The sequence below is a fragment of the Enhydra lutris genome, unplaced genomic scaffold (genome assembly GCF_002288905.1).
Source record: "Enhydra lutris kenyoni isolate GAN:26980312 unplaced genomic scaffold, ASM228890v2 scaffoldscaffold8, whole genome shotgun sequence".
Taxonomy (NCBI): Eukaryota; Metazoa; Chordata; class Mammalia; order Carnivora; family Mustelidae; genus Enhydra; species Enhydra lutris.
This window is the reverse complement of record NW_019154092.1, coordinates 14089172-14116538: the sequence shown is the minus strand read 5'-3', so window position 1 is coordinate 14116538 and position 27367 is coordinate 14089172. Positions and strand designations below refer to the sequence as shown.

Here is a 27367-nt window from a genome sequence, read left to right as displayed (position 1 = left end):
TTGCAAAAACAATGACAATCTCTTAGATAACCATAAGACAATTATCAAAAACAGGGGCACCTGGGTGGCTAAGTAGTTAAGTGTCTGCCTTTGGCTCAGGTCATGATCCCGAAGCCTGACTGAACCTGACATAGGGCTCCCTGCTCAGTGGGGAGTCTGCTTCTACCCTCTCCCTCTGCTCTTCTCCCCCCTACCCCTCTGGCTCATGCTCTCTCAGGTCTTTTAAGACAACTATCAAAAACAAAATTAATATTGGTACATGAGTACCTAATCTACAGAGTGCACTCGAATTTTGCCAAGTGTCCTTTATTAGGACTTTTTTCCTAGTCCAGGATCCATTCCAGGATCACACTTCCAATAGTTGTCAAATCTATTTACTGTCCTTTATGCTGAAGAGCTGGTCCTCACATCTTTGACTTGCATGATCTTGGCATTTTCGAAAAGTCCAGTCGAGTTATAGACTGTCCTTAATTTTTGCTTAATTTATTCTCATGGTTAAATAAGATGATGTCACATTCTTTTCAGTAAGTTGCATCAAAAGGTACATGATGTTAATTGGTACCATTAATGTAATTTAATCACTTGATTTTGTTAGTATGTGCAAAGTTACAATTTTCCCCTTTGTAATTAAGAAGTGAGGAGAAGTGGTGCCTAGGTGGCTCAGTTGGTTAAGCATCCCACTTTTGATTTTGGCTCAGGTCATGATCTCAGGGTTGTGAGAGAGAGCACCACATCGAGATCTGCAGTGAGCAGAGATTGTCTCTCTCCCTACCCCTCTGGCTCTCCCCCACCTCTCTCTCCCTACCTCTGATTTTAAAAAAAAGGTGGGGGGGGGACGCCTGGGTGGCTCAGTGGGTTAAAGTCTCTGCCTTCGGCTCAGGTCATGATCCCAGGATTCTGGGATCGAGCCCTGCATCGGGCTCCCTACTCAGTAGGGAGCCTGCTTCCTCCTCTCTCTCTGCCTGCCTCTCTGCCTACTTGTGATCTCTGTCTGTCAAATAAATAAAAAAATAATAAAATCTTTAAAAAAAAGAAAAAAAGAAATGGGAGGATATTTTGGGACTATATATTTATCACTAAGCTTTCACCTACTAGTTTTAATATCTATATCTCTTGAATGAATTATTACTATGATAGTTGCCAAAAATGCTTTTTTTATTGAGAAATAATTGACATATTAGTTTCAGGTGTACAATATAATGATTCAGTATTCATGTAACTGCAAAATGATCACCACAGTAAGTCTAATTAACATTCATCATCACACAGTTAACATTTTTCTTGTGCTGAGAACTTAAGATCAACTGTCTAAGCAACTTTCAAATACACACTGCAGTATTGTTAACTGTAACCACGCTGCTATACATTGTGTTTTTTTAAATTTCTAATTCTAGAAATTTTTACGTGCAAAGTGATTTTTAACTTCTAATTCTATTATTCATTACTTCTACACTAATCACTTGGCATTCTACTCAAAGAACTTTCCCTTCTCTACTGTTTATTTATATGACTATGGGCCCGTAGATTCTTACTTTAATCAATGGGTAATAATCTATAGCTATCATTTTTATTTTGATGTTTAAATTGTCCCAGGTTTGACCAGTTGGAGCCCCCTTCCGGCTGACTCCTCTATACTTTTTTGACATTTCTCTGTCATTCTTTGAGTATTTATTTACTTTCTGGCACAATCCAATGTTTCAGGTCTAGTCTTTACTTTCCCTGCTCAATCCCTGGAATCAGGCAGTTCTCCAAGGATGACTGGTCCTTTTTAATGGACAATAATATTTGGAAACCAAAGCTTGAGCACTGTATGTGTTTGTTGCTCCTATGTGCCAGTGCTTCCAGGTCTTCCCCAAGGACAGAGCTAGAAAATATAAGTATTTATATACATACATATATCTAAATATTTCTATCTGAATCAATATATTACAAACCATGAGTTCATATCAATATCTCCAGTGCCACTCCAGTACCACAAAGGTGCTTAATACATAAGTTCAATAAGCAAGAATTCACTAGCTTAGGGATACTTTTTCAGAATACAGAATTTAACACCCTGGAAAGGACCCCAGCAGATTCGGTAAACTCACTGATGAGGATGCTGGATAGATAGATGATGGCTATTACTCAGTCAAGTGGAAATGCCTGTGTTGCTCTTGCAGAGAGTAGAGGAAAAAACAGAAAGGCTGATGGAAGTGAGAATGCTGCAACACACAATGTGAAGCGAGAAGAGTCCCCAAGGTTTCATAGGAGGACCTTGAGGACAACCCATGCATGAAGGCCACAGGGAATGTCCTGGTGAGAAGGGCAGCAGTATCACTAGGACATTCAGTGGTAGCTCTTTCACAGACTGTGTTGACAGAGGCAGAGGCAGGCATAGCACTGAGCTCATGAACACCCATTGGGATAATGGAGCTCTGAAGTAACAAAGGCCAAGAAGCTGCCCACAGTGATGGACAAGGTCAGAAAAGTGGTCGAAGGGGCTTAATCTGAAGAAGTCTGCGACATAGTTAATAGAGATGGTATCCCTAGAGGCCAAAAGGAAGGACAGAACTATACTCTCCTACTCTTTGTGATAATGAAGTCCAAAGAAATACACCAAGGAGGGGGTAATCTTTTTTTTTAATTGATAGATTTTTTTTTTAAGATTTTATTTATTTGACAGAGAAAGACACAGCGAGAGAGGGAACACAAGCAGGGAGAGTGGGAGAGGGAGAAGCAGGCTTCCCGAGGAGCAAGGAGTCTGATGTGGGGCTCGATCCCAGGACCCTGAGATCATGACCTGAGCCAAAGCAGACGCTTAACGATTGAGCCACCCAGGCGCTTGATAGACTATATTTTAGAGGAGTTTTAGGTTAACAAACCTAAAGGAGGTTTAGGTTGAACAAGTGTGATTTTTAACTCTACAATCAACAAAAAGCAAGAATACTGGAGGGGGGTGGCACTTAGGGTGTCATTCCTACAAAAAGTCATAATCCCTTGCTCAGTTCCCAGATATGGGCCATTTTCAGATTTGAATCCCATTACTAAAGAGGAGGTAGCTGAGTCTCCAGGAGGAAGGACCTAGCAACATTATGGCAAATGTATATGGTGATAACTCCCCCAGTCCTTCCCTGAAAGAGACCCACAGCCACTTATTTGAATGATTGTACAGTGTGAAAAGAAGACTAACCAAACTGTTTTAGGATTCTTTGACACAGGATCTGAATTGACTTTTAACCAAAAGCACCAACACAGATGGTCCTTCTATGAGAGTAGGGCCTACAAGGACTAATTAATGGAGTCCTGGCTAAAATCTGGTTCATCATATACCCATTGGGTCTATGGACCTACCCAAAGTTCATTTCCTCAACCTCCAAGTACATAACTGAATTTGGTATAATGGGGATTTGAAGAATACCCCACAACCCCATAATCGGTCCCTGATATGCAAGCATAAAAGCTGTAATAGTGAGGAAAGCCATATGGAAACTGCTGAAACTACCAGTTTCATCAAGATAGTAAATAAAAATAACATCAGATACCAGGAAGGATAGCAAACATTAATACAACCATTACAGAAAGACCTGAAGAATTCAGAGGTGACAAAGGATTCACTATCATATCTCCATTTGATTCACCAGTCTGGCTCTCTCAGAAACAGGATGGCCCCTGAAGAATGACATAGATTAAAACGATGAATAAGTTTACAGGTGTAAATGTAAAACATTTCCAATTCAAGGCAAGTAATGACCCCCCATGTTCTGACAGGGAAATACCTGGTAAGAAGAGAAACTGAGCAAGAAGCCTTGCACTTTGCCAACCCTATATGATTAGCAAGACAGAATTAACAAGTGGACGGGGTACCTGGGTGGCTCAGGGGTTAAAGCCTCTGCCTTCGGCTCAGGTCATGATCCCAGGGTCCTGCAGTCAAGCCCCGCATCGAGCTCTCTGCTCGGCAGGGATACTGCTTTCTCCTCTCTCTGCCTGCTTCTCTGCCTACTTGTGATCTTTGTCAAATAAATAAATAAAAACTTAAAAAAAAAAAAAAGAAAGAAAGAAATAACAAGTGGTCCAAGAACTCTTGCCAGCCTCTAGAGAAATCCTGGAATAGTCAGTTCTTACACATTAACACTGCACATATCAAGAAATTGATGATCTTGCAAGTTCTCACCAAGCCAATGGATTTCTCTTCCATAAACATGTCTCACCTCAGTTAGAACGTGACTAAACCACATGTACTAAGGATTTAAATCAAAGATATATGCAGGGTTTTAAATATATAAAGAGAACACTTAACTTGAATATAACATCAAAGTCAGCAGCAAATTTTACAATCCAGTGCTAAAACAGATAAATGATAAATTTCTTTTCAAAGGCTTATTCTAGTTTCATGAGGCCAGCAGGAGGTGAGGCAAATGTATACTTCTGAGTCATCTCATGAAACAAATGCTGTGAATCTTCTTGCAAGCCCATTTAGAAAAGGGCAGTGAATGGAGGGGCCGACTTGTCCTTCTTCTGCTTGCTGATCCACATTTGATGGAGGGTGGACAGTGAGGCCAGGATGGAGTCCCCAATCCACACTAAGCATTTACTTTCAGGAGGAGTGATGATCTTGACCTTCATTGTACTGCAAGCCAAGGCAATGATCTATTTCTGCATCTTATTGGCAATGTCCCACCAGACACACCATGTTGACATACAGGTCCTTCTAAATGTCAACATCACACTTTATGATGGAGTAGAAGGTGGTCTCATGGACATGGTCTCACAGGATTCAACACCCAGGAAGGAGAAAGGAAAGAGCTCCTCTGGACACCAGAGCCACTCATTGCTCATGTGATCACCTGGCTGTCTGGATGCTCATAATTCTACTGGACAAAGGAGGACAAAGTTGTGGCCATCTCCTGCTGCAAGCCCAGGGTGATATAGCAGGGTTCCTGTTGATGCCATGTATGATTTTTTTTTGCTCAGTGGTAGAGAAGAACCTATACCCATGCTCCATGAGGATCTTTATGAGGAAGTCAGCTAGGTCCCAGCTAGCAAGGTCCAGACCCAGTATGACTGAAACTGGGTGTAGCCCTAGTAGATGGACACCCTGTGGGTGACCCCATCCCTAGGGCCCATTACAATACCAAAGATGTGGCCAGAGGCATAAAGGGACAGCACAGCCTAGATGGCCACGTACCCGACCCAGGTGTTGAAGGTCTCAAACATGATCATAGTCATCTTCTGTCTGTTGCACTGCACTTGATGTTCAGGAGTGCCTCAGTGGGCAGTCCCAGGCACTCCTCCAGAACAACATGTAGCTCATTATAGAATGTGTGGAGCCAGGTTTTCCCCAATTCATCCCAGTTGGTGATGATGCTATGTCATGGTCAGGATGCAGCAATTACTCTGGACCCTGTCACCCATGTAGCTGTCATTCTACCTCATGCCCACCATGATGCCCTGGTGTTGGGTGCCTGATAATAAATGGGAATATGGCTAGCGGTCATCATCCCCAGCAAAGCCAACTTTACATTTGACAAAGCCATTGTCAATGACTAGTATGATTTCTTTTTGCATTGCAATCTGTGGGGCCTGGAAGCAGAGGTGCCAGGAGACAGAGACACAAGAGCAGAGGGAGTGCAGGTTGCCTGCAGGAAGTGACATCACAAGTCTTTGTTGTGTTGTCATTGTCTGCAGTTTCAGCTCCTGACTTCTCTTTGTTCTAGGCATTGTTTTAAATAATTTTAAATTTCCACATGGAAGAAGTTTTGTCCCCCCAATTTTTAGTGATTCTTAGTTATATTGTGTTGTTATTAGAGAACACTGTCTTTACTGTTTACTGTTCGGATTTGCTGAGGCTTTTCTTTGTGGCCTAATGGTTTTTGTGAGTATTCGTGGGCAATTGAAAGAGAAGTGTATTCCCTTTTAAGGATATTTAATTGGATATATTATCAATCAGATCTACCTTATCAATTATATAACTAAGGTTTCCATAATTATTTTTTATTTACTTGATCTCACATATACTGAGACACAGAAAGACAATGTAATTTTATCAAGTTTTCATTAGTAAATGGTAATGTTCTTTAGGGAAGGGCAAAACTGAATTCAGGCAGTTTGACTTCAGAACCTCAACTTTTAGCAATTATATCATGCTGATTTTTGTGGGCATTCATCAGGCTTTTCTCTGTGTGGCATCACTGGGGTGTCAAGCCATTCACTAGGAGGAACAGAGATCTCCCAGGGGAAAATCAAAAAAAGGATTGTAAGAACATGGGAGTTTGTGAAGCAATTTAGCAAGGTATACAGGAAGTCAGGTAATTCTCTGAGGAGCTGAAGAATTGTGCAAAATACAGCACACCTAGAGAGAAAGGAACTGTAAATTAATGGAATATTGGTCAGTGAAGTTCCTGAGGGTGTGGCCTACTTAGCAAGGTTGCAGTGTGGTTGGGCAGGCGGGGTACAGTTAAGTTGGGGATTGTAAATGGCTAATGTCCAGTAACAGAGTGATTAGGGACAAGCTCCACCAACAATTTGTAAGAGGGTTATGATAGTGAGATAGTCATGGCTTACAGACCTCCCAACCTCTGGGGAGCAAGATACGAGCTCTGAAGCAGGAGACTCCACCCACCAGATAACTGCAGGGGTAGGATACAAATGGGGAAGGCCCCTGAGTTGTTTGCCTGTGAAAGGGAGGCAACAGCTCCATTGTGGTGGAGGATGGAGTAATGAGTAGCTCTCTATTGGCAAGACTTTAAGCAACTAAGAAAGGAGAAAGGTGTCTGTGCTGAAGAAGCTAGTTTGTTTACTAGTAGAAATGAGCTCACCTGAGGGATGTACTTTGGTAAAATGTCTAAAAGAGGACACAAACCAGAGCACTATAGTTACAAGGAAAAATTACTCTCTGCTTATCTTTAGGCCTCAGAAGTAGGAAGAATATTTGTACTTGGGTGCCTGGGTGGCTCAGTTCATTAAGCGTCTGCCTTTTGCTCAGGTCATGATCCCAGGGTCCTGGGATGGAGCCCCACAGTGGGGGTGGGGGGGGGGCGTCCTCTGCTCAGTGGGGAGCCTGCTTCTCTCTCTCCCTCTGCCTGCGGCTTCTCCTGCTTGTGCTCTTTCTCTCAAATAAATAAATTTTTAAAAAGATTTTATTTATTTGACAGAGAGAGAGAGAAATAGCACAAGCACAGAGAGGAAGGCAGAGGGAGAGAGAAAAGCAGGATCCCTGCTGAGAAAGGAGTCCCATGTAGGGCTTTATCCCAAAACCCTTAGGATCATGACCTGAGCTGCAGGCAGACGCTTAACCAACTGAGCCACCCAGGAGCCCCAATAAATAAAATCTCAAAAAAAAAAAAAAAAAAAAAGAGAGGATATTTGTTCTCTACAAATTAGTTGCCCAACACCCCAACACCATAAGAAAAGGTCTTTCTTCTTTACTCACAAGGATGGATAATGCAAAACTCCACCAATACGCTAGGGAATAAATGGAATGGTTGTAAAACTGATTTCCTAGGTATCTGACAGTTTGGGATTGGGGAAGATGAGATTAGGTCTGTTTGAGAGGCTTGGCTTCTTAGGCTCGAAGTTATTTGGACTATGGAAAAGGAATTCCAGATCTGCTCTCTTACTTTCACTTTAATGCCTCATACCCTGGAAGAAAAATATGGAGAGGCGGAACAGCTGGTTACTTAAAATTGTCCATTCTCAAGCAAGCAAGAGAAGATGTGGAATTAAATCAGGCCAGAAATGAAGTTGGCTGTGGAGGAGGGGGAAGGTTGAAGTGGCTCTCACACATCCAGCCTCTGGATGAAGGCGATGGGTAAGCAGTTGGTGCCAAAGGCAGCAAATCCCCTATCAGCCTGTGGTGATACTCTTCATCTGTAGGTGAAGACAAGGAGAGTAATTTGGTAACTAGCAACTGAGAACAGCATATCCTGGTGTCTTTCCTTACAGAAAGTTCTATTCTGGGGCAAAGAAAGGGAATTTGGGGAGCTTCACCAAGTGAGGGGCATACTGTGGCTTCTAGGGAAAGGGAAAATAAAGGGACTCCAGTTCTATGGGACAGTCACTCTGAGAGATGAAGAAGTCACCCAGAACTAACAAAAGCCAGTTAGAGCCCACCAACCAAAGAAAAGGTCATCAGGTCATACCTGATGTTTATTGTTAGGAAGAACTGATCATGGGATGTCTCAGTAAGAGAGGACAGGGTTGTGTTTGTGCTGGTCAGTTCTAAGAAGGGATGAAGGTTGTTCACTATGCTTGTAACTGCAGTAGGGTCTTCAATGTGTTTTGTTAGAAACATCGTTCTGTTGACCCAAGTCCTGTTGAAAACATTGTTTATCACAGTCTGACTGCTAGCAGAATTGTGCTGTCCTTTCTCAGGCTGGGATGAGAGTAAAGGTCCTGGTTGAGAAAAGTAATTTGGCTGAGTGGAAGGCCATAGAAAAGCCTCAGTAGGTTGTAGCTCTAGAGGAGCACTCAAGGAAGAATTCCATGAAAGCAGACCAATGGGAATTATGGCTTGTGTAGAGGCAGGAGGCTGCTCAACATAGTTGAAAGATCTAAGGTGAGACTCACCTCAGACACCCAGACGCTGTTTCTTGCACTTCCATGGATACTTTACTCTATGAGGGAGAGAATAACAAAATCATACTAAATGTAAGATACCATGTACTTCCCCTTCCTGTTGTGGTTGGCTTTGTGCTAGAACACACCTTGAGGAATTTGTTTTGAGTTATTAGCAGTTTCTTTCTCAGGCAAGCAAAGTTGGAGACAATACACTATTTACTATAAACTTCCTTTTTTTTTAAAAGATGTTATTTATTTATTGGAGAGAGAATAAGCTAGAGAGAGAGTAAGCCAGAAAGAGAGAGAGAGCACAAGCTGGAAGAGAGGCAGAGGGAGAGGGAGAAGCAGATTCCCCAGCAAGCATGGAGCCCGATGCAGGACTCGATTCCAGGACCCTGAGACCATGACCCAAGCCAAAGGCAGATGCTTAACCATCTGAGCCACCCAGGCGCCCCTAAACTTCCTTTGTTCTGAAAAAGCAACAGGTTGGACAGATTTAGTTTTGTAATTTCAGGCAAAAATATTTTCTAAAATGGGAAGGGTTGAGATACCGTGAATCTAAAAATCTAAAATGTTCATGAGACCCTATAAAATACCGTGTGTGTGTGTGTGTGTGTGTGTGTGTGTGTGTGTGTTGTGTGTGTTGTGTGAAGTTATGACTCTACTCAACTTCTTTCTTCCTCTTTGAGAAGCCTTTTTTTAGGTTTAGATCACAGGAACAGGAGGAGGGACACACCCAACAGCTGTAGAAGCAGGAAGCATCTACTCTAAAACTGAAGAACAAAAACATGAAAATTGAGAGTGTTTGTACATGTTTTGTTCCAACTAACTCTCTTTAAAAAGTCCATATTTCAAAAACAATTTTTTTTTAAAGTCCTTATTTCATCAGTGTATGATGGAGAAGGGAGATGCTTGGTTCTCTTTGTGCAATGTATCCGGCATGATGTAAGCAGTTTTATCTTTGCAAATGTATTGTTTCCTTTGGAGAGTATTTCTTTTCTAGATCACATTCTGGAATCATTAGGAGCTAAATCCCATTAGGCAGCAGGGAGGCAATTAATTACAGGAGAGATGTTTACTCATGCTGCAGGAGGGTCTGTGAAGAACAGGTCTGAGCTTGGCTGAGGTCAGCATGAACTAAATTACCGATGAGACCTTTTAGAACTAAAAAATAAAGATGTTGAGGAATGTGAAAAAATACAAGTAGTCCTTGCTTTTCATAATTTATGTAAATTTATGTAAAAGTAAATGAGCTACTTGTGTATCTCTGGAGGGGTTGCTGACTCCCACCTTTACGACAGGCCAGCTGCCTTATAAGGGGAGGATGAGTGGTATCGTTTTCAGGAAAAAGCTTCTCTTTCAAGAAAGTGAAACCTAGATAGGAAATGGAAACTTAGTCTAAGGGGGGAATTTGTCTTTCTCTTTGAGTTTTCTTTGGGAACTGTATTGGAAGTAAGGTAGAAATGTTTGAGAGACTGTTGATTGCTAGGGGAACACTACCTCTGCATATCTGAAGGCAGGGGCTGTAAGCTGCAAATGAGTCACTGGTATTTTGTAAATCAGACTATATATTCTTTTTTATATTCATCACCCTTTTGTTCCCTCTGGTCCAGTCTTTCTCAAAATTTGGTATTCGGACTACCTCCACTAGAATCACCTGGAAGTTGTTAAAAGTAAAAATTCCTAGTCCCATACAGTATGGGCACAACTTGGAGATATTGTGGATTCTGTTCCAGTCACCACAATAAAGTGACTATTGCATTAAAGGAGGTCAAATGAATGTTTCGGTTTCCCAGTGCCTCTAAAAGTTATGTTTACACTATACTGTAGTCTATTAAGTGTACGATAGCATTATGTCTAGAAACAAGGTACATATCTGAATTTAAAAATACTTTTTTAAAAAGATTTTGTTTATTTATTTGACAGACAGAGATCACAAGTAGGCAGAGAGACAGGCAGAGAGAAGGGGGAGGCAGGCTCCCTGCTGAGCAGAGAGCCCGATGTGGGGCTCGATCCCAGTACCCTGGGATCATGACCTAGGCTGAAGGCAGAAGCTTTAACCCACTGAGCCACCCAGGTGCCCCTAAAAATACCTTATTGCTAAAAAAAAAAAAAAATCAGGCTAACCATCACCTGAGCTTTCAGTGAGTCATAGTCATTTGTGGGTGAAGGGTCTTGCCTCTGTGTTCATGGCCATTGACTCATTAGGGTGGTGGTTACTGAAGGCTGAGGTAGCTAAGGCAAATTCTTAAAATAAGGCAGCAATGAAGTTTGCCACATTAATTGACTCTTCCTTTCATGAACGATTTCTCTGTAGCATGCATTCTGTTTGATAGCATTTTACCCACGGTAGAACTTCTTTCCAAATTGGGAGTCAATCCTCTCAAACCCTGTTGCTGCTTCGCCAGCTAAGTTTATGGAATATTCTAAGTCCTCTTTTGTCATTTCAACAACGTTCAGAACATCGTCACCAGGAGTAGATTCCACCTGAAGGAACCGTTTTCTTTGTTCATCCATCAGAACCAACCCCTCATCCACTAAAGCTCTGTCATGAGCTTGCAGCAATGTGGTCCCATCTTCAAGCTCCACTTGTAATTCTAGTTCTCTTGCTATTCCCACCACATCTGCAATGACTTCCTCCATGGAAATCTGGAACCCCTTAAAGTCATCCCTTAGAGTTGGAATTAACTTCTTGTACATTCCTGGTAATTTTGATATTTTGACCTCTTCCCATGAATCACAAATGTTCTTTTTTTTTTTAAGATTTTATTTATTTATTTATTTGACAGGCAGAGATCACAAGTAGGCAGAGAGGCCGGCAGAGAGAGGAGGAAGCAGGCTCCCTGCTAAGCAGAGAGCCCGATGCGGGGTTCGATCCCAGGACCCTGGGATCATGACCTGAGCCGAAGGCAGAGGCTTTAACCCACTGAGCCACCCAGGTGCCCCGAATCACAAATGTTCCTAATGGCATCTACAATAGTAAATCTTTTCCAGAAAACTTTTCATCGACTTTGTGGCTAGATGCATCAGAAGAATCACTGTCTGTGGAAGCTATAGCCCTATGAAATGTATTTCTTCAATAATAAGACTTGAGTCGAAATTACTCCTTGATCCATGAGCTGCCAGATGGATTTTATGTTAGCAGGCATGAAAACAACATACATTCAAGTGCGTATCTCCATCAGAGCTCTTGGCTCACCAGGTGCATTATTAATACATACTATTTTGAAAGGAATCTTTTCTTCTGAGCAGTGGGTCTCAACAGTGGGTTTAAAAGATTCAGTAAGCCACGCTGTAAACAGATATGCTGTCATCCAGGCTTTGTTGCTCCACTTAGAGAGTAAACACATAGTAAACCTAGAATAATTCTTTTTTTTTAAAGATTTATTTACTTATTTTCGATAAAGAGAGAGAGCATGAGCAGGAGAAGAGGCAGAAGGAAAGGAAGAAAGTCCTCAAGCAGTCTCCCTGCTGATCATGGAATCTGATACAGGGCTTGATCCCAAGACCTGGAGATCAAGCTGAAAGCAAGAGTTGGACGTTTAACCAACTGACCCACCAGGTGCCCTAACTTAGCATTGTTCTAAAGAGACCAAGAATTTTCAGAATGGTAAATGAGCATTGACTTCATTTTAAAGTCACCAGCTGCAGTAGTCCCTAGCAAGAGAGTCAGCCTGTCCTTTGGAGCTTTGAAGCCAGGCATTGCCTTCTCCTTTCTAGCTATGCAAGTCTTAAATGGCATCTTCTTTCAGTAGAATGCTATTTGGTCTACACTGAAAATCTGTTTTTTAGGGTAGCCACCCTCACTGATTATCTTAGCTACATCGTCTGGATCATTTGCTGTAGCTGCTCCATCAACATTTGCTGCTTCACCGTGCACTTGATATTATAAACATGGCCTCTTTCCTTAAACTCCATGCTCCAACCTCTGTTAGCTACAAACTTTTCTACTGCAGCTTCCTCACCTCTCTCACCCTTCACAGAATTAAAGAGGTAGGGACTTGTTCTGGATTAGACTTTGGCTTAAGGGAATGTTGTGGGTGGTTTGATCCTCTATCCAGATCACTCAAACTCTCCATATCAGCAATAAGACTATTCAGCTTTCTTATCACTCATGTGTCCACTGGGCTAGTGCTTTTAATTTCCTTCAAGAACTTTTGCTTTGCATGTATAACATGGCTAAATGGAGCAAAATACCTAGCCTTTGGCCTGTCTCATCTTTCATCATGCCTTCCTCACTAAGCTTAATTGTTTCTAGCTTTTGATTCAAGTGAGAGATGTGAGACTCTTCCTTTCCCTTGAACACTCAGAAGCCATCGTAGGGTAGTAAGTAGCCTTAATTTTAATATTGTTGTGTCTTGGGGAATAAGTCCTAAGGAAAGGGAAGGAGACAGGAACACTGGTGGTTGTAGCAGTCAGAACACACACAACATTTGTCATATAAGTTTGCCTTTTGAAATGTGCACAGTTCATGGTGTCCCAAAGTAATTATAATAGTAACATCAAAGATCATTCATCACAGATCACCATAACAAATACGATAATGAAATACTTTGAAATACCGCAAGAATTACCTAAATATGACACAGAGACAAAAAATAAGCAAATGCTGTTGGAAATATGGCATCAACAGACTTGTTCTATGTAGGGATGCCACAAACCTTCAATCTGTAAACAAATAAACAAACCACAGTATCTGTGAAATGCAATAATGTGAAGCATGATGAGATGAGGTACGCCTATACTTGACTAATTTAAAATCGCTGGATATGGAACCTAGGAATCTGTGTCTCAAACACCCCTCACAGGGTTTTTTTTCTTTTTGCATATTAAGTCTGATCACCCCAGCAGGATCTCAGCTGTGCTGACAGCGATTAAGGAGAAGATCTGTGCTCATAACAGTGATAGAATTTTAAAGAGGGAACTGGTGGTGAACACAACATAAAGAGATTCCCAAGTGGAAGATTGGAGCTTTACTATCTAGCTTTTTTATAGAGCCTGTGTGTAGATTCACCTCCTATCGCCAACTGAGAAGACTTATTTTGTTATTGCAGGTGATGGTAATTTCCTGTAGACTTTGACTCTTTCTTTCTAGAGAAGCTTACACATACCTTATCTTTGGTTTGTCATCAGACGAAGCCTAAAACTTTCAAGTTGGGCTGGTGTTAAATCCTTATGAAGGTGTTTTGCTTTAAGCCAGACAATATCGTTCTGCTACCATTTGAGTAGGATCTCTCTTGGGTATTTTGGTTCTGTCTTCTCCAAGTACTACAATGACTCCTCACAATCATTTTATTTGGAGCCAGTGTCAAAGGTTGGAAGCTAATGACCTAGCCTGCCTGACCACTCACACAGGACTGAAGGGAGCCTCAGAAAGAGCAAATACTTCCTTCTTTAATATTTTCTCGCTGCCTCACTTACCTGCCATGTCCAGCCTACCATATGCTTACACACTGCCTCCTTTCCTTCCCTCTGCATGAGGTATCTCATCACTAATCTATAAAAGCAAAACTCACACTTCGTACTGCTTCCGGTATGATTAAGCATATCACATACTATAGTTAGAAGCAAAATTAAACCATTTTACACTGCTGGATAAATTGAAAATAGTAGGGTCATCCTGACTTGTTCTGGTCTCCAGAATAATAAACCCTGGGAAGTTTCTTGCAAACCTGGATTCTCTAAAAAAAGTTGTCCCCCACCCCCCACCCCAACTATGAACAGGCTAAAGTGAAGTTGGTACCCTTGATAATTTTACCTTTCTTTCTCTTTAAGTGTGTTTTGAATTTGGTGAGCCAATCTTCCTGGCTTCCTCAGAAAGTCTGACACCCTTGCACTGACGATGAGTGAAGTTTGTCCTTCCTTTCCTAAATGTGACTGTCTCCTCAGTTTTCCTTTGGTGTTCCCTTCCAGCCCTTTCTATTGTGCCTTCCAGAAACCCTTCCACTGCATTAAGTTTACTTCAATTTTTTTCCCATCTCAATAAAAGCAACATTATTCAGCCAGTGGCCTGAATCCAAAACCTAATAGTCATTTTTGACTACTACCTCTCCCCATTCCCTTCTCTTATATCCTAAAAGCCTTTCATAGTAGTCCATAACAGAACCATGATCTCTTTATTTATTAATCCATTTATGTACGTATGAGAGTTTTTAGTTTTAATCTATTGCAATTTGAAATCATCTTTATTGAGATATAATTCACATACCATAAAATTCACCCATTTAATGTGTACAGTTCAATGGTTGTATGTATATTCGCAGGGTTGTACAACCACAGTCTAACCTTAGATATTTTTATCACCCAAGAAAGAAATCATCACCCTTTAGCCGTTAACTATAATCTCTCAATTGGGTTCCCATAACAGTCTCCAACAAGTTGTGGTCCATTCACTATGCTACAGTCAGAACTTTCTTCTTTTTTTTTTTTTTTTCAAGATTTTATTTATTTATTTGACAGACAGAAATCACAAGTAGGTGGAGAGGTTGGCAGAGAGAGAGGAGGAAGCAGGCTCCCCGCTGAGCAGAGGGCCTGATGTGGGTCTCAATCCCAGGACCCTGGGATCACAACCGGAGCCGAAGGCAGAGGATTTAACCCACTGAGCCACCCAGGTTCCCCCAGAGAGAACTTTCTAAGGGGGCAAATCTAAGTGTGCCTTATCCCAGATTAAAAACCTTCCATAGTTCCGTACTCTCATTGTTGTCCCGGCACAGTACAAAACCTTGAGGTTGAATCTAGGGCCATTAGGAACTAACCCTTTTTCTAAATTCAGGGTTAAATAGTATTTTAGAATCATCTGGGGACCATGTGTCTTTTCAGAAAATTGACAAACCCCAGGAATGTGTATGCCAATGTTGATACATGCTCAGATATGTTCTCCCTCTCTCCTGGAGAAAAGATGATAAATTACATTAGATTTTCCAAGGTTTAGATTATCTAGAAGAGAAGATTAACTATATATAGTTTTACTCATTTTATAGTTTTGTATTGTTTGTACTTTTATTACACTTACGGAGTGGGAGACACAATCACATTTTCAGATTTGAGGATTCTAAAGATCTTTCCTGCCTGGGACATGTCAAGGGTATATGCAGTCCAGGGCACAAAAAGTCTTAGTTGGGGAAATAAAGTCTAAAGTGAGCCTTGTTAGTTAAACAAAGGGGTGGGGAGGTGGTTGGTAGAGGACAGAGCTAGAAGAGCCACAGAAAGGGAAAAGGAGTCTATTGGAGGGGAGGAGTGCAATGCCAGCTCCACAGTGAGTCTGATCCTTATACCCTGGGTGTGGGGTGGAGGATGCTTTTTTGTTCATCTTCGAACCCCTAAGGCTTGGCACACAGTATACATAGGATTAGCAGCAAGTGCCAAATGGATTAACAAACAAGTGAATACATCGAATAAGGCATCCCAGTTATTTATGTTTCTGTGCCTGTTTTATTCATCTCTGATTCATTAATCTTACACGCAGTACTTGTTGAATTGCCCTCAGGAGCATAGCTAGATAGAGGCTAGCTCACTCATAGCTCACTTCTCTTGTCCTTAACCACCATGGTGAGTCTTAAATGCTGTACAAGTAAACATACACTCCTCCTCTGAGACTTCTCAGAGGCTCACAAACCACAGCTTCTTTTCTGATAATTAGTTTCGTTTCTCCTCGGTTAGCCACACCTTTTATGGGTGAGCAACATTTTCCTGAAGCTGTGAATTTTAAATATTCAAACCTTTGTATTTTAGGTGAATACAGATGTTTTATCTAGTGTATTTAAAAGAGCACAGTAAGTGTGTACTTTTGATTCTGCCATGGTGCCTAATGTCTTAATGGTAATAGAAGCCATCTGAAGAAAATCTTGATGTGTTTGCCAAAACAGCACTTTGCCTCTGACTTCTAGTTGATCAAAACAGATTTCATTAAAACTGAAACTTTCAGAAAAAAACAACCAATTTTGCCTAAAGTTTAAACAACACTGACAAATACTAGAATTTATTTTGAATTAGATTTATGATTCTTTACCAGAGTATAAGTTTTCAAAACAATGACACAGCTTAATACCTTTCTACAGTTTTAGAGGATTTCAAGAAAATTTGATACTTGGTGTGAATATATGTAGAGGCAATACAGGGAACTGAATTAATGGAAAAAATGGTTCATGGGGTGCCTGGGTGGCTCAGTCGGTTAAGTATCTGCCTTCAGCTCAGGTCATGATCCTGAGGTCCTGGAATCGAGCCCCATATTGGGCTTCCTGCTCAGCAGGGAGCCTGCATCTCCCTCTCCCTCTGCTGCTCCCCCTGCTTGTTCTCTCTCTCTCTCTCTGTCAAATAAATAAATAAAATCTTTTAAAAAAATTGTTCAGTTCACAATAGCATATGAATCCCAAATGAACTTATCCATCGTGTATAAATGCTTACGCTTCAGAGTCAAATAAATTCGGATTTTAGTCCCAGCTCTGTCAATTACTAAACATACGACCTTGGCCAAGTGATCTGCCTTTATGTCTCAGTACAGAAATAGTATTTATCCAACAGAATTAATTGAAATAAGTGCCTCAGTTACACATTAATGGCAGTTATCATCAAGACAACGTTCACACTAAGAATATTAATTTGCAATGTATCAGTCGTGGTTCTTAGTTGCAGGGGAAAAAATGATCTCTAGCTCTTGTAAAATCAGACACAATATTTTTGACTGGGAATGTATGTAGCTTGTGGATTTCCTGGGAAGTTGGCACACCTGACTTGAGAGCTACATAGCCAAAAGCATAACGAGAATCAAGAACTGCGTCCATGAGAACCCCACTGCCAGCTGCCCCTTGCACAGTGGACACTACCTTGCTCTACCGTGCGCTAAGAGTGCCTCTGTTGCCTCCACTAGCTGGATGCTGTGGTTGCTGCCCCATTAATGTCTGATTGGTTACATGAGTGTATCAAGAGGCCTGGGAGGCTAGAACAAGGAGTTTCTGGCATCCACAGCCACACCTTCAGTCAGAGATGGGCTCTGTCTGGCACCTACATTTATATGATGAGGAATCCTCCAAACATAGGAGCCTGAGAGGCTGAGTAGCCAAAAATACACAAGTATGCATTATCCTTCCTAGAGAGCCACAAATTTTAGAGATTGCCTTGACTCCTCTCTTTTCCCCATACTCCAAACCCCTGACAAGTCTGTCAGCTTCACTTTCAGAATACATCAGAACATGACCACTGTGCCTCAGCTCCACCATTACCAGCCTAGAGCAAGCCCTTATTATCTCCGCCCTGGATTATTAAATCGGCTTCCAGTCATTAAGCCTCTTATAGTCTATCTTCAAAATAGCAGTCAGAGTAGTTCCAGAGTGAGCCACCCAGGCATCCTTCAAGTGTCTCTTATGTGAGAAAATACTAAGCAAAAAGAGAAAGAAATCATCACTCTTTCAGTGATACTTAAGAACCAACTCCATGACACCTAAAGGTTAGGTGGTTTGCTCTATAGGATATCAAAGCACTATGAAGCTAGATTATTAAGGCAGTGCAATATTACTTGAGAGGGAAAAAAATAACCCATACAGCATGCTAGAAAACCTGGGAATGGAAGCATGCATTCAGTTATATGGGATGTAGCAGGGAAAAGATAGGCTCACTGCTCAATAAATGATGCTCGATTATTCGTTAAAAAAGAATGACGTAGGTTCCTTTGTCAGTATGATACAGAGCAACTCCATACAAATTAGAGGAAAAACTTTTAATGGAAAATATTTAAACTTTAAGAATAAAATTTGAGAAAGCATTGGAAGTAGAAGAATTTTTAAAAAATATTTTATGTATTTATTTGACAGAGATCACAAGTAGGCAGAGAGGCAGGCAGAGAGAGAGAGAGAGAGAGGGAAGCAGGCTCCCTGCTGAGCAGAGAGCCTGATGTGGGGCTCAATCCCAGGACCCTGGGATCATGACCTGAGCCAAAGACAGAGGCTTTAACCCACTGAGCCACCCAGGTGCCCGGAAGTAGAGGAATTTTTAAAAGGAGACCAGAAAGCACAACCATAAAGGAAATAATAAATTCAATCATATTAAGTACTACTGTTCATTAAAAGATCTCCCAAAGAAGGGAAAATACGAGCCACAAACAGAAGAAAGATGTCAATAAGACTTTTAATAAGTTAATGTTATTAATTATTAATAATATGTTAATAATTTATTAATAAGTTAATAAGTTATTAATAAGTCAATAAGACTTATACTAAACCAGCCAAGGTTTAGTAGTCACTATGTAGAGAGAACCCCTAAAAATCAACAGGAAATTCAAACCCATAGAAAAATCAGTGCACAGCATGAAGAGGCATTTCACAGAAGAGAAAACACAATCAAGGAATACACATATGGAAAGATGCTCAGTCTCATTTATAGGGAGGGGAATGCAAATTACAACCACAATGATATACTATTCACATTCACCAGACTGATAAACTTTCTTTTTTAAAGATTTTATTTATTTATTTGACAGAGAGAGATCACAAGTAGACAGAGAGAGAGGAGGAAGCAGGCTCCCTGCCAAGCAGAGAGCCCGACCCGATGCGGGACTTGACCCCAGGACCCTGAGATCATGACCCGAGGCAGAGGCTTAACCCACTGAGCCACCCAGGCACCCCCGATAAGTATTTTTTAAAGTAAAAAACACTCCTACGTGTTGACAAGGAAATGGAACAGCAGGAACTCTTCTATAGTGCTGGGGAGAAAAAACTGGCATTATCTGGTAAATTTATAAGTACATGTAATCCCTGACACTTGATATATATCCTATGTAATATTTCTATTGCATAAGAACACTGGAATATAACACACAAATATTCTTAGAAGTCTGCCTTTTTAAAAAGCAAAAACAAACTAGAAACCCAAATCCTGGAAATAATTAAAATGTCCATTAAGGGGTGCCTGGGTGGCTCAGTCAGTTCAGCCTCTGCCTTCGCTAGGGTCATGATCCCAGGGTCCTGAGATTGAATGCCTCCACCACCTCCCTGCTCAATGGGGAGCCTGCTTCTCCTGCTCCCCCTACTTGTGCTCTCTCTCTCTCTCTCAATAAATAAACAAAATCTTAAAAAAAAAAAAAAGTCCACTGAGTCCACCTTCTGCCTGGCACTGGCTAGTGGTTCCATGGTTACTGCATTCCATCTCGTGTGGCTCCAGTGGCTCTGGAGGTCACAATTTCGGCCCCAATGGGGCCCTGGACATGCCTGTGGATGTAGGAACAGAAGGTAGGGTGACAGCTCCAGGGAAGTAGTGTATACTACCATCAGCTCCATGTTGGACCAAATCTGCTCCTGTCTGGACTACCCAGAGAAGAATGACCGACTCCACACCTGGCTCTGGGAGCTGCTTGAATCCAACTGGTCTTGAGCTGCTAGTAGCAGCTTAGGGATGTTCCTAGCAATGCCATCGAATAGGCTGTGGGAGCCCCCAACCCACCCCAAATCTGCCTCTCAGGGCTAGGCTCTGGCCTGGGCACTCATCACCTGGCTTAGATACCTCTCAAGGGCTGACCTACAGGTATCCTGGTTGGTTTGCCTGCCTGGGCCCTCCCTTGTGCCTGGGTCAGCTCCCACCACCTGGCATCCCTTCATGGGGTCAGGTCTGAGCACGCAACCCCTCCTACCATGCCTGCCTGCTCAATTCCTTGGCACTCCCCACTCTGCCCAGGCCTTGAGTGTCCACATTGAATGGGTCTCCAACACCAAAAATTAATAATAATAATAATTAATAAAGAATTGATTAAAATGTCCATTGAAAGTAGAATAAAAAAATTATGGTATATTTACATCAAGAAATACCATATACCAGTAAAAAAAAAAAAAAGAACCACAGCTACATTCATCATGAATGAATCTCAGAAATATTTGAGCAAAAAAAATAGTTGCAGAAGAATATATAAATGTATATATGATATCTGTGACTTATAATATGAAATGTATATTTAGTCTTGCTGTTCCTGACACATAGCCTTAAAATCCTTGGAATTTCTTAAGTGAGAAGACTGATAAAAGTGTCTTTTGTTATTCTTAACAGTCCCCTTTCAAATACATCTGAGTTAATGAGGGGATTTTTAAAAATTTTTTATTTTTATTTTTTTGGGTGATAGGATTTTTAGATTTTTAGAAAGTCCTTAAGGATGGGAGCCCATTGCCAGTGGAAACAACCAAAAGTAGGGGAATTTTCAGTCCCACCCACCTCACCAGCCCACCTCCTAGAAAGGGAGATGAGCTAGAGGTTGAATTGGTCACCAATGGCCAATGATTTAATCAATCATGCCTATGTAACTTCGAAGCCTCCACAAAAACCCAAAGGGATAGGGTTTGGAGAGCTTCTGGGTTGTTGAACACACGGGGGTTCTGGAATAGTGGAGAGCCCAGAGAGAGGATGGAAGGAAGCTCCATGTCCATTCCTCCATGCCTCACACTAGGCATCTCTTCCACCCACCTCTTCCTGAATTATATTCTTTTATGATAAACCTGTAATCTACTAAGTAAATGTTTTCCTGAGTTCTGTGAGTTGCTCTAACAAATTAATTGAACCCAGGGAGGGGGTGGTGGGAACCTCCGATTAATAGCCATTGGGTCAGAAAGAAGCACAGGTAACAGCCCGGGCTTGTGATTAAGCATCTGAAATGCGGCAAGGAGACAGTGACTCAACCCTTAGCCTGTTGGATCTAATAAACTGTAGGGTGCCCAGCTGGTGTCGCAAAATTGCTTGATGTGTGGAAAACTCACGCATCACGTGTCAGAAATGAAGTAGTGTTGTAGTAGAATATTGAGAATGGAGGACACCCAGCAGGAATGTGTTGTTTGTCCCTAACACTATATAAAATTCAAAATCTTTCAAAAACCAAATAATCTATTGTAAACAAAAGGAAAAAGGATTCCTACACATTTCAGGATGGAGAATACTTCAGTTGTAAAGAGATGCTATTTTGGGAGGGGCATACCGGGCCTTCAGAATATTAGGAATGCTCTTTTTCTTAAGTTGGGTGGTGGCTATGATGAAGAACAGGTGGAAGGCAGGCAGGCAGGGACAAGCAACCCCCTGCCCTAAGAGGAAACCGCCCTTAACAGGATTTTATACCAGCCTGGAAAGAGCCCTCCACCCTTTCCCACATGACAGGTAGATGACAAAAACCTGATTGGGTGACCAACTCACGGTGCATTAATCAAATTAAAACAGCTCTCTAGCAAGCCCATAAACACCTCTAGACTTAGAAACCGTGGTGCCTTCGGCTCAGGTCATGATCCCAGCGTCCTGGGATCGAGTCCCACATCGGGCTCCTTGCTCAGCAGGGAGCCTGCTTCTCCCTCTGCCTCTGCCTGCCATTCTGTCTGCCTGTGCTTGCTCTCTCTCCCTCTCTCTCTGACAAATAAATAAATAAAAAATCTTTAAAAAAAAAAAAGAAACCGTGGTGGCAACTCTCTTGGGTTCCCTCCCTCTTCCAGTGCTTTGTACTATCAATCAATAACTTCACCGTAGCTCAATAAAACTTGCTTTGCTGCCCATCATTCTGTCTGGTCTACCTCTTTATTCTTCAAAGCAGCATAAGCAAGAACCCTGGGCACCAAAGGAAAAGAAATCCTCTAACAGCTACATACATCTTTGTCTTTATTTATTTATTTATTTATTTATCTTTTAAAGAATTTATTTACTTATTTGACAGACAGAGATCACAAGTAGGCAGAGAGGCAGGCAGAGAGAGAGGAGGAAGCAGGCTCCCCATGGAGCAGAGAACCCCATGTGGGGCTCAATCCCAGGACCCTGGGATCATGACCCGAGCCAAAGGCCGAGGCTTTAACCCACTGAGCCACCCAGGCGCCCCTATCTTTGTCTTTTAACAGTTAGATTATATATATTCTTTGGATGTATGAAATTTCTCATGATGTAAATGTAAAAATGTAGACATAGATTGGGAACATGTAAGTCTTTGTAGAGGTACCGTTAGTTTAAGATGCTAAGTAACATATTTCATATATGAAGAAAATATTCAACTACATGGATTTTTTTGTACCCACCATATGTTTATTGCAGCATTATTTACAACAGCCAAGATATGAAAGCAACCTAAGTGTCCACTGATAGATGAATAGATAAAGAAGATATGATATGTGTGCGTGTATACACACACACACACACACACACACACACACACACACACACACGATGACATATTATTCAGCCATAAAAAATGAAATCTTGCCATTTGGGACAACATGGAGGGACCCAGAGAATTTAATGCTAAGTGAAAAAGTCAGACCGAGAAAGATAAAGTACCATATGATTTCACTCATATGTGGAATATTAAAAAACAAAATAAGTGAACAAAGGAAAAAGAGACAAACGAAAACCAGACTCAAATACAGAGAACAAACTGTTGCAACACGTGGGTGCGGGGATGGAAGAAATAGGTGAAGGGGATTAAGAGTACACTTATCTTGAGGAGCACTGAGAAAGGTACAGAACTGTTGAATTATTGTATTGTACTCCTGAAACTAATATAATACTGTATGTTAATTACACATCAAAAAATGTTATCAAGAAAAATCATTGATAGTTTTGGAATGTTTGTTACAGCAACGAAAGCTGACTGGTGGGGCGCCTGGGTGGCTCAGTGGGTTAAAGCCTCTGCTTTTGGCTCAGGTCATGATCCCAGGGTCCTGGGATCGAGCCCCACATCGGGCTCTCTGCTCCACAGAGAGCCTGCTTCCTCCTCTCTCTCTCTGCCTCTCTGCCTACTTGTAACCTCTGTCTGTCAAATAAATAAATAAAATCTTAAAAAAAAAAAAGCTGACTGGTATTGCTGATAGAGATGGGGAATTTCTTATTGGTGACAAAGCTTCCCTATCTCCCCTTGGTAAAGAATAATTGGAAGAACAAGTAGCTTTTGCACCAGTCTGGGTCTGAGTTTTGGGCATATTTACTAACATATTTTGAGTTCCAGCTTCTTAATCTATAAAATGATTAAGGTACAAGGTTGGTGCAACAATTAAATAAGATAGTTTATATAAAACTCATAGCTGTATTGAGGACATGCAAAACATGTCTGTTTCCTCCCTAAGCATGATGGAAGGAGCTGTGATAAATACTTGAGGACAGAATGAATGAATGAATGAATGAGTCCTTCCAAACCTGAGTCCTCATTCACTGGAGCCCTCCCATGTTTGCTTGTGTTCTTACACCTTTCTTCTTCACTACTAGTTCTTTCTTCAGCTGCTAGCTTTTCCTGATACTCTTCTCTTCTAGGCAGGATGTGAGAAGGTTCATTCAGCTTCAAACATGATTCCTGGGTTTCTAAAATGCTGCAGTGCTGGTAGTCAGCGGCCTGGGGCCTTTCTTTGGTTCTTCAGGGACCTTTTTCTGCTGGACAAATTCATCCAGTCTTAAAGCCTCTCCAGCCACGGTGTCCTCCTCACACCAGCAGAGCCAACCAGATTCTGGGGCGGGTGGGCCATGAGCAGGGCTATGAGGCTTCGAGGCCCTGGCTGGGGTGGTGCTGGCCCCGTGGTCCTGGCCAAATACATGGATTTAATGAAGGAAAAAATACTCAGTGTGTTGTTACCAAAAGGTAAAAACACAATCAAACAGTTAATTTATTTTATTTTTTTTAAGATTTTATTTATGTATTTGACAGACAGATCACAAGCAGGCAGAGAGGCAGGCAGAGAGAGAGGAGGAAGCAGGCTCCCTCCTAAGCAGAGAGCCCAATGTGGGGCTCGATCCCAGGACCCTGAGACCATGACCTGAGCTGAAGGCAGAGGCTTTAACCCACTGAGCCACCCAGGCGCCCCTCAAACAGTTAATTTAAAAATTGAAAGGTGTTTCATTCATAGTTAGTTCCTTAAACGACATGGAAATTAAAGCTAATATATCAGGAGAAAGTTGGCAAAGGCCTATATGGCTAGAGATATATTCTGAGATATTATTAACATATTTTTAACATGATTTTTCCTTCTTTGATTTTCCCTTAACCAACTCCACCAACTCCCTACCCCCTTTAGAAAAATAGCAGGCTCTGTGCTTTCTTGCCCCAAGAGAACTTTGTCACAGACTATTACTTTGGTGGCCCCCAATGATACATTTCTCCCATATTCTTGCCTGTGGTATAGTCCCTTGCCTCTAATCTAGGATGGCCCTCTGACCAACTTTAACCAATCGAACGCCGTTCTAGTCCTAAACCTTAAGAAATTCTTCAAGCTCCCATGTTTGTGCTCTAGGGGGAGTCAGCCACTAGTCTGACTACCCTGAGACCACCTCTGTGAGAATCTCAAACAAGCCAAGAGGAAGGGTTGAAAAGAGACCTGAGGGCCCTGGCCAACAACCCCAGCTGAACTCTCAGCCAACAACCAGCACCAACTTACCAGCATCATGAGTAAGGCATCTTGGAAGTGACTCCTCTAAGTACCGCCCAAGCTGATAGCACGAGGAGCAGAGAAATCTGGTTCCACCAAGCCTTGCCAAAATTGCAGAATCACGAACAAATAAAGAAAAAGATTATTGTTTTAAGCTACTAGGTTTTAAGGCAATTGATGATGTAGCAATAGATGACTGAAACAAAGTACAGAGTAGAAAAATACTTTCCTCCTGGGAACTTTTTTTCCTAAAAGCTTCTTCTCTTAGAAGAATGCAGGTGGTTTTGGAGAGGGGGTAAAAATGAGTGAAAGATTTATAGGCATTGATTGATAGAGTATCTTGAAGAAAGATGAAGAGAGATGGATTAAAATTAAAAAAGAGATTCCCTCTGGGCTGGTAAGATGAAATGGTACTCCCAACTCTCCTAAGTAGCTATACGGTACATCCGAGCAGACAGGATCAAGAGAAGCCGTGTCAGTGATTCCCATGTCCCAGGTTGCACAAAAGCAACAGGAAGCCACCAGACCTAAAGAGGCCATGTTGACAAGGATGAGATTCTCTCCCCACTATTCAGAACATAGTACTTCTTAAAACTGGCAAAAGAAGGAAACCCAAGGTGTTTTCTACCAATCTGGTAGATTGGGGCTTAGAGTCATAAACTGTATTACAGCAAGTGTTTTTAGCTAGCAAAGTCTGAACTCATATCACTAACATTGTCCTCACCTTTCCTGGCGCCTGGGTGGCTCGGTGGGTTAAAGCCTCTGCCTTTGGCTCAGGTCATGATCCCAGGACCCTGGGATCAAGCCCTGCATTCGCATTTGGGCTCTCTGCTCAGCAGGGAGCCTGCTCCCCTTCCCTCCCCGCCACACCCCCTTCCACCTACTTGTGATCTCTGTCAAATGAATAAATAAAATCTTTAAAAATTTTTTTTTTTTTTTTTTTTTTTTTTTGAGTGGTGCCTAGGTGGCTCAGTTGGTGAAGTGTCCAACTCTTGATTTCGGCTCAGGTCATGATCTCAGGGTCATGAGATCAAGCCCCACATCGGCTCTGAGCTGGGTGTGGAACTTGTTTAAGATTCTTTCCCTCTCCCTCTGCCCTTCCCACAGCTGCCCCCTGCCTCATCCCCACACTCACGTGTGCTCTCTCTCTTAAAAAAAAATTATATTTTTAGAAGATAGGAATATTAAAAACTCACTTTCCTTGCTTTTTCTTTTCTTTAAATTTAAATTCAATTAACATATAGTGTATCTTGAGTTTCAGAGGTAGAGTTCAGTGAATCATTAGTCTTATATAATACCCAATGCTCATTACATCATGTGCCCTCCTTAATGTCCACCCCCAGTTACCCCCTCATCCCCACATCCCCCTTCCTCTTTCTTTTCTTTTTTTTTTTTTTAAGACTTCATATATTTATTTGAGAGAGAGAGAGAACAAGCAGAAGGAGAGGGAGAAGCAGACTCCCCACTGAACAGGGAGCCAGATGTGGGGCTCGATCCCAGGACCCCAGGATCATGACCAAGCTGAAAGCAGATGCTTAATCACCTGAGCCACCCAGGTGCCCCTTCCTCTTTGTTTTCTAGGTATTGTTATTTGAGGAGAATTTGACTTCATCAACAAATCCTAACAAGCCTGTATTCCACACCCACACAACTTCTTTCTGACAACTATCCTTGATCTGTAATATTTTATCAAACCATCACAGTACCCAGAGAATAGCACTAACACCTCCCCCCAGTCAGCAGGGATTTCCATCAGCTTTCCTCTATTGTGGGGGCCACTCAGGAGTTTGGCTGTGTGACTAGCTTTGACCAATGACATCAGCAAAGGTAATGAAAGTGCAGTCACTTGCACTTTAGAACTTTTTCTTTTGAAATTCTGTGACAACCAACTAAGAAAACCAAGATATCCTATTAGAGATAGCTAATGGGGAGGACAGACCTTCAGCTCTCAACAGCCTCAGCTGCCAGCCATGTGAATGAGACTATCATGGACTAGTCAGCCCCACTCATGCTGCCCGGTGACCGCTGCTGTATACATGATCTCAAGTGAGACGAGCCGAACTGCCCAATGAAGCTCAGCCCAAATTTCAGAATCATGAGCAAACGCATGGCTTCTGTTCGAAGCCACTAAGTTTTTTGAAATGGAAAACTACTCACTGACCATTGTTCACCAATATTCACAATAAAGTAAGTAATACACAGTTGGATAACATTCTGACTACTATAAAGTTACTGTTTTTTCAAACTTCCATTGAATCATTAACACAAATATTGAAAAGACTGAGCCTGCATGTAAGGAAGGGATTGGGTAAAGAAAAAATACACAAATCAATAGTTTAAATTACAAAAGTCTGTTTGCTCATTTGTGCTAGTAGGTCTGAAACAGCAACATTTCTAATCATCTGTTTCCACAGATCATGATCTTTTAGTCAGTATACACAAGGATTTCCTTTTGTAAAGGAATGGTTCTCTAGGAGGAA

General features: G+C 41.7%; 1 pseudogene; it reads right to left on the bottom strand.

Annotated features, from left to right (window-relative positions):
- Positions 1–4455: 4455 nt before the first annotated feature.
- LOC111142685 lies at positions 4456–11238 on the bottom strand (annotated as a pseudogene).
- Between the last annotated feature and the right edge of the window lie 16129 nt (positions 11239–27367).